This window comes from Manduca sexta, chromosome 11 (assembly GCF_014839805.1).
Source record: "Manduca sexta isolate Smith_Timp_Sample1 chromosome 11, JHU_Msex_v1.0, whole genome shotgun sequence".
In the NCBI taxonomy this organism is placed as follows: Eukaryota; Metazoa; Arthropoda; class Insecta; order Lepidoptera; family Sphingidae; genus Manduca; species Manduca sexta.
This window is the reverse complement of record NC_051125.1, coordinates 6,976,182-6,985,224: the sequence shown is the minus strand read 5'-3', so window position 1 is coordinate 6,985,224 and position 9,043 is coordinate 6,976,182.

The following is a 9,043-nucleotide window of genomic DNA, read 5'->3' as shown; positions in this document are numbered from 1 at the left end:
TCCAAGTTCCACTGTTATTACTAGCTTACCTTCCATCATCAGTAGGTGTGTCCTCGTCTCAACTCAATGTTCTCGATGTGAATTGAATACCTCGAATAATTTTGACGAGGCTCACAGTGAAATAGCACGCCAACTCGAGAACACAGCGGTGTATGAAAATTAGTTTACGGATATTGGCGTACCTCAATATCAAAAGAGGTCAAATTACTGTATGATTTTATTTCACGAAAAATAAAAGTGAATGTTAGAACCATTAATCATGTATATTTGTATTTATTTTCGTATCGTGTCATGATTTTAGTTCATTCAACTTTTGTTTGTCAAATTATTTTATTTATCTGTGTTACAATTTAGTAACACTACGGACTTGTTCCACAATGTTCTAAGTAATGTTATCTGCCACTTAACGTATAAGACAGTTAATGCTGAATGTACTATTTTGTTTACCATTTATTCGGAAACTTAACTTTTGTTTTACTCAGACGTGGTGGTAGAAGCCCTCAATAATGAAACTAGCAGGTCACTACACTGATAGTAAGATTGCCCGTAACTGCCATTCCTAATTTGAATTACAAAGTACTGCAGTGAAGTCTTCTCCTTGAAACATGTTAAATGTCTTAATGTAGATTAAATTTACTAACTTTGGTATCCTTTTAATTTAATCGCATTAGCGTATAGAATGCTTCATGGAAACAGAAAAATAACGGTGTTATATTTTGAGACAAACTTGAACGAACATATTTCTTGAAATCAATTCTCATTCAACAAATAAATCAAATTACAATTTAGTATTTCCCAACTTTATAAATTAAATCTAGAATACAAACTAAACTAGTTGCCTAACGCAAGTCTAAATTTGAATCCAGATACAACTTTCACCATTACAAAATTCGTGTACGGCGAATGTTAAACTCGCTTAAGTGATATTTAACTTCACTAAACTGGAGTGCAGTTCTTTTATCGGGTGACGTTCCGAGCTGATATACCCCATCGATATGCTAATGCCTTTGGAGCGTCGGTGTTACGTTCCGCGATATTCGTATACCTGCTAGAGAGCAATTTGCAAAGCGAAATGCCGAGGACGACACTATACAATTTTATGTCATACCCCAAAAGCAATTCGTGTTGTTGTTTCGTATTACATACACGACCTATTTTGGCTTGGATGCTGACATATCACAATTAGACTGGGGTCTGAAAATGTTTTTTTCGGTTTGTAATTGTTTGCGATGGTTGTTGAGCGGGTATTAGATTTTAAATGACTACATGACACGGACCGTGTTGATTAATCCGATACTGTTATTGATGTTAATATGGATAGCGATCGGTACAAAAGACGAACAAATTGACCCCGAACGGCTCGTTCACGAGGACATTCAATATTATAAGTAACTCCACGTTTTTCACTCTACAGTATGTAAACTTAATATGTATGGAGTATGTACCTAAATTGGCGCGTCATATAGCAGAAATGTATCCTTTATAAAGATGGAAACGTCTTAAAAATCTACCTCGCTTCTTTAGAACATTATACAATACACTTAGAATTATTTGTATTAGACGTGAAAGGTTTCTTTAGAGTCAGCGCTCGCTGTTATTTACAAACTTCTTATTTCCAGCAAAACTATCTATAAACAAGTTATATTTATTTAATAAACCTTGATGAAAGAATCTACAAAGTTAATTTTGTACAGATTCTTTTTTATCCTTATTTATTAATAAAGATGGTTTGATCAGACATGATCATGTCACCTCTATTGGCAAACTCTAAGATTATATCTATGTTTAACAGCCACCTGGGCTAGTTTGTACAACCATTTGGGTTTCTCTGATCTATCAGAGATGATAGATAGTGATGAAGAATGTGCTAGAATAATATTAAATTCCCCAAGTTGCTATAAATTAACACCGTTTTGCCTTTTTTGTACAGTTAAACTTTATTATGAAACATCCATACATCCTAAATGTAGTATTAGGTTTTAAGCCGACTATGGAATTATGGCTTACGATTCCTGTCTACTGACAACTGGAATGGCTTAAGTTCTCCGTAATTCGGGCCTTTAGGAATTAACCACTAAATTTCGATCCGAGATAAACTACAGCTCGAAGCGCATTGGGTACATTTTGACATTACTAGCACATGTAATCACAATTAGGGATTCAAAAATAAATATTTAAACTTTTAAAGGGTAAACAGTGCATTGGTTTGCCGTGTAAATAGTTAAGATAAATAATATTCATTTGTACGCAACGGAATAATTAATTAACTATAAAACTATTTAGTACATATTTAATTAGTTGTAGCTTATGCTGCCGATTTCGCCCGTTTAAAAATATTTCTGGCATAAAAGTATCCTATGTCCTTTCCAAGGTCTCAAACTATCTCGATACCAAATTTCATAAAAATCCATTCAGTAGTTTTTATGTTTATCGCTTTCAGACAGAGAGACGCGGCAGGGGACTTTATTTTATAATATATAAGGAATTATTTTGCATTATAAAAAAAATCACTAGCATTTGATGACGATTAAATAAGTACCTAAACGAAGACTTAACATAACTCCAAAAATTTATCTGAAATATTTGTTCTAACGTCAACAAAGTTAAAAAAATAAAAAAGAACTGCCCGACAGACTGTCTCACGGACATTAACGACGGAACTCTAAAAGAAAAGTCAAGTAAGGACCTTTTAAAAATATTCAAAATGTCTGCTCTTAAGAACACAATAGAGACAATCACACTCAGAATAAGGAAGATCCCGTTCATAAATGCGTCTCGGCTTTTAATTATTTAGTATCCCAAAATAATGTAAAACTTTTCCCCATCTTCTTCGGTGATGTTACACGTTGACCGGGCACGGTACTGCGAGCCGTATACTAAATCATTTTAATAATTGATCCGGGTTGAAATATTCATGAAGTTCCAAGCTGAAGGTATACCCGAAGAAAAACGGATGAAAAATGCTTCGACCCCATCTAATATTTCACTCGATCTGACCGTTTTTGGCGATGGGATCTTAAAGTTTGTTTAATGTTATTTTATACGTTAACCGAGCGAATATGTGTACGTTGGGCGGTATTTATTGCTTTGTTTTTTGTCTTTCAGTTCCTTTGATATGGCAATGTAGTGGGAATTACCACTAGCATTTGCTCATGGCTTCGCCCGCATTATATTGTTTTCCGGTACAGTAAGGAGCATATGTCCTTACCTTAGATTAAACTATTTCCATACCAAATTTCATCGAAATATATTCGGTAGTTTTGAGTTTAGCGCGTTCAGACAGACAGAAGGTACTTTGATTTATTATATGTATTTTATACCTTGTATAGATTATTAGAAAATGTAGGAACATTATTTCACCGAATCACAAACAAGCAAATCAAACATCTACCCACACAGTCGAAGTTACTAGAAAGTGGCTCGGAAATGTCATCTCGCATATCAGTCTCTAAGGAAATTTTGTAAGGAAATTCTGAAGGCTAGAGCGACGCAGACGAACGTGTTACTGAATAAAATGCTGAAACATTAACTCGGGTCACTGGGGCATACACTTACCAGCAAAGAGCCATTGAATTTTTGGATGTAATTATTTGTTCCTGTTTATGAATATAATTTGTGATTTACGAGCACTATTTTTTTAAAACTCAAGATTGTTAGAAACATCTGTATTACCCAGAATGTGCAATTAGTTTAATCATCGTACATTTAGAACCAACTTACATATAGAACATGTTCTAAAATATAATATGATAGGGTCCAGGACAGCCAATCAAAACATCAAACTTAATTGCAATATTTAAAACACACAGAAAAAAAAACATACAGTATAAATTATAGTACTTGTCAGAATATATGAGTATGTAATTTTATATTTTATTATAAACTTCACTGCTTTCTGGAACTTGTACATAACGCTATGTCGTATACTAAATTTACAAAATACTCTCAAAACGTAGCGAAGAAAATTATGTCTCATTTTGTATAACAACATAAGCAGGAAATAATTTGATTCCGAAAATGAAGCGAATGAATATTTAATTTACGATTTGAATAACAATCAAGGCAAATTGCTTTTATATTTAATAGAATAAAGAGATGAATGAGCCTTCATTACACAATGTATTGGCTAAAGTCAACACTGTAGGTAGATGTTTGGTTGGCGGAATAGAAATTACTTATTAGTAAAAGCAAATCTATTTCTATAACTGACAGTCGTCAGTTAATAGGATTTAAATATTAACCATATTAATCGTTGCCTATATAGACTATAAATTAATTTGAATTGGGGCAGATTATGACAGATGGCTAATCGAGCATGAGTTAGGACTTCCAGGAATATATAATGCCGTAATGCGACAATGTGAATGGTGAGATCTGAAAGCGTAGCAATGTGCATAAAGGTAGGATCGGTTTTATTCATACAATCATAGTTTTTATTTTAATAAATAGTCGTATTTCACAAAATCGTATTTAAAAAAAATCATCGTCTAACAATAAACTATTTGGCTTGTACATAATTCCATCCTATTAATATAAATGTGAAAGTTTGTGAGAATGGATGTATGTATGTTTGTTCCTCTTTCACGAAAAAAAACTACTGAACGGATTTCAATGAAACTTTACAGTAATATTGGTTATACATCAGAATAACACATGGGCTACAATATATAATGATTTTATGTAATTTGGTTATAATATAACAATGCATATCAAGTAAGTCGGAACCAAAATGTATCCCGGAAAACTCCTTCAAGCAGGCGAAGCAGCGAGCAAAAGCTAGTCAATTATAAATGAGTATGTTTTTATTTTCATATTTGTATGTTTGTTAGAAGTAAATTTCTAAAAAATACACGGATTTGAATAATATTTGGCACTCGAATCGACCATGTCCTGGATTAATATATAAGTTGGTTTTGATCGCGGTAATCTCCCCTAGAAAATATTAAAATTTTAAGTAATTTGCAATGGTGTAGCAGAAATAGCACTACGTATAGCTATAGTGATTTAGAGATTTTTGTAGCGGGAAAAGCATTTCACACAGGTGAAGCCGCTAGCAACACCTAATTAGTTCATAAATTATCAAAACGCAGCATCTAATCTATATATTTAATGGACGGAGGTGTGCGGGTGCTCCCAGAGCTGACCAGCGGTATTTCCGACTTAGCTCACGCTCTAATACCGGTAATCACTAGCCATAAGACCATTAATTTAGGACTTTAACATCAAACATTTAACATCTATGACAGTTTCTATTTTGAGGTTACTTTAGGACCTTATTTTTATCTTTTACAAATCGAATATAGAACAATGCAAATAAAATCTAGTAAGTACATATTTCGAGCTATATAGCTACCCGAAATAATAAATGAGTCACTTGGGAACAGCACGTATCATAATTATATACATAAAAACAAATAATCAACCCTTTTATTTTAATTCACGCGACAAAATTACGACATAGCGTGCCACCGCGGTATATCAATAAACTGGTTTACAAATATGTACATACATTACATGTAACAAGATATATGTAATCAAATAGATGGGAGGGTTAAGGCGCAGGTGTCACCCAAATTCATGGTCTGTTTGTATTGCTAATAGCGACCTCGCACTTGGAGGAAATCAACGGACGAATCTAATGTAAGGGATCGTTTTGAATGGCATTAATTTTGCTGCAACTTTATTGTCTCGATAACATTAATCGTATCGACGACGAATCGACGTAATCTTGATCGGCATTGTTTAAAATTTGGTTCGATTTTTAAAAAGTCTTCAGGCTATTATTACTCATAACAACTTATTGTGAACATGGTTACGCGTATGTTGACTTATTGTTTACAACTTATTTATGTATTCATGTATTGCTTTCAATGTATCCTTCATGTACAAAAACCCATTCGGCTAAATTAATAAAATGATTTAGGGCGCTGTACACAATGCTTTCTATTTGGCGCCAGATTGGATACAGTCCTGGCACAAAAAACACAAATATACTAGTCGAACGCTTCTCAGTATTAAAATTTAACGCTTAAAAAACGCTTTACTTTTTGCTACAGTTCTGTAGTATTTTTTACCTACAATTCATCATCACCATCATCATACATCACTGGAATCACAATCACTAGAAATGCATTGCTAAACATAGCCGTAAAAAAATCCAAACTGACCTGTTAAAAACGAACTGCATCTATATTTCACCTCTTATTGCACTCCAATGTAGGTCGGCGTAACATTCTTTTTCAAGCATGTTGTGACGGCCGGGTTTAGATTTTGTTTAAGGTCGCGAGCTTGCTATACATCAATTTTCATTAAACGGATTCAGTTCCATGCGAATTGTGTTGGAAAACTATCACAATTTGCATGAATCGTACCCAAGACCTCACTGTCTAGGCCCCAAAAAACTGTTATAGAAGTAAAAAAATGTGCAAATCTTGTAAGTTTTTATATGATACCTATCTTAAAACGCTGGTCAACGGAACGAGACAAAGTTTTCCAAAATTTTCATTACCTAACTGATATTTAAATACATATTGCGTTTATAAATCGCCCTCTGGCCACTACAATGTAAACAAACCCTTATCGTGACAATGGATACGGCGGTTTCGTTGGCAAAGTTTACACATCCGTGCTTGATACATAAAGCTATTTATTATATAGGCTGCATTTGACATGTCACCACTAATGGAACAAAGTATGGGTTCATAATAACTGACACCATGACCTAAATCACTTCGGTAACAAACATTATAATAGGTGCGTGCTTGGTTTGGATTCACCGTGTAATTGCCACCTCCATGTTTTTATAGATTAGTGTAAGCCTTCTTCTTCCTTAAGTCATTATAATTTTTTTATTGTGTTGGTAATGGCTAAGCAATTAATAATTTCGTAATAATCATAAATATGATAAATATTATTATCTACTTACTCATTAGTCGTCATATTATGTATGACGGTATACCAAACCTATTGCTTCAAGATAGTAAAGATGATCCGAATAGGTTAGAGTATAAATATTTAAAGCTAAAATTTATAAAAATAATACTATTCAACTTAATACTTCAACTTTCATATTATAAATGTGAAATTTTTTGCAAATATTTAGATGTTTGTTAGAAATATACGCCAAAAAATATTGAACATGGCCGTGTCCAGTACTAACACATAGGCTACTTTTTATCCTGATAATTTGCTCCTAAGAAAATGATGAGATTTTTAATCACATTCTTTACTTAGAAAACCATGACATGATACAGATGACGCTATCGATCAGTACAATGTTTAAAGGACTTTTATAGCAAGAAAAGCATCTTACACGGGCAAAGCCGCGAGCAACAACCAGTTTAGAAATAACTTAGTTAATGACTCTTCGATTGTCACAACGTGTTAAGTCAATCCAGACTTTGTAATAAAATGCCAAATTTAACCTTAAAACTTTGATGGATTGTTTGGATCAATAAGTAGGTACTAACATTATAAAGTGGTAAAGTTCTTTTGCTTCAGTGGAAAAATAATCTCTAAACCTTTCGAAAGATTACCCCGTCGATAATCCAATACTGATCCAAGATAACAATATTTTTTTCACTACTAAGAAGCTACACTATCCTTAGATTACCGATAGCAAACATTAAAACGGGCCAAGTTGCGCATGACCAAATTTTAATATTTTTGGAATAAAACATATATGTTAAAAAATTATGCAATGGCGTGTGCTACTGATTCACGAAAAACTAATTTCAGGTTTGTAATAATACTAAATAATGTTGTATAACACGCGTTCCCAGCCTCGTTACACTAGAAAAAAATATGCTTATAACTTCGCCATTACAACGGCAGTGTCTTACTCTGACGACAGTTGCGCAAATCAATAACTACGCACAACATGTTCCAGACCAACAATTTCAATTTCCACTGACTTTATTACACTAAGTTTGATATGCCAATGCCTCACCTAAATATCAAAGTAGAAGTCCCAACTTTATGCAAACTTAGAGCACCTTATGTTTTCATGCATGCACGACAAAGCGACCCACTGCACCTGAAGGTAAGTAGAATGGGGTCCAATAGCATGGCGACTGACGAAAAATGATTTTTTTCTTAGTACAGTAGACCCCGCAGTTAACTCCGGGGGAAAACAGCGAATGGGATAGTAGATTCCCCGGTTTTACAGGGTCCTGGAGGAAGAAGGGAGGGATAGTCAGAGCGGAAATGAAGGGGGAAGGAGAAGGAACTATTTTTAGGATGGCCGGAGAAGAGGACGGGAAATGTTCGCGTGCCCTTATGGCCTCAGTGTGATGATACTACAAAGAGGTATACACACTGCACTGTTTGCCTAGGGCCATGACAAATGTCCCCCATGCATGGGCATACATTTGGTGTGAGGACCAAGCGCGATGAAAGCTGATTATCCCTCGGTAATCAATACAATTATGGATGCCTGTTGAAACCGGATATACACATGCTGATCCTGGAACGCGACAAACGTCGACCACTATGGTGGCTTTTAAACACACTTGTGTACGGTGGTCGCTATCGGGGCGGATATAAAATATATCCTACCACCAGCAAGCACACAGCAGCATCTTGTGTTAGAATTTTGTCCAACATAGCAGACCACCTTCGCAATCAGCGGTCCGCTACTGGACGAGTACAACAGTAACTGCGCCAAAATCTGCAAATTAATTCGCTGGTTTTTATTTTGATATCATAGAATTCATTGTCAAACGACACAGCGACTACAACCCCAGTGACACAAGTAACAAAGCCATGGTATACTTTTATTCGCCTCAAAATTCAGAGCTCTAGATTGGCGACCAATGAAGCTCAATTCGGGAACTAAGCCGCTCAACCGGATCTATGTCTCGCAATAGCGCGCACTACCATAGTAACATCACAGATGTTATAATACACAACACAACATACAACAAATACGTGTCCATTTCGAGTCGAATCTCATTCTGTAGCGGTCGTAAACTTAAATGCCCTCTAAATTCTATCGGCGAAAAGTCCCCGAAACTCTATAAACTTGAATTATGACTGCGCCAAG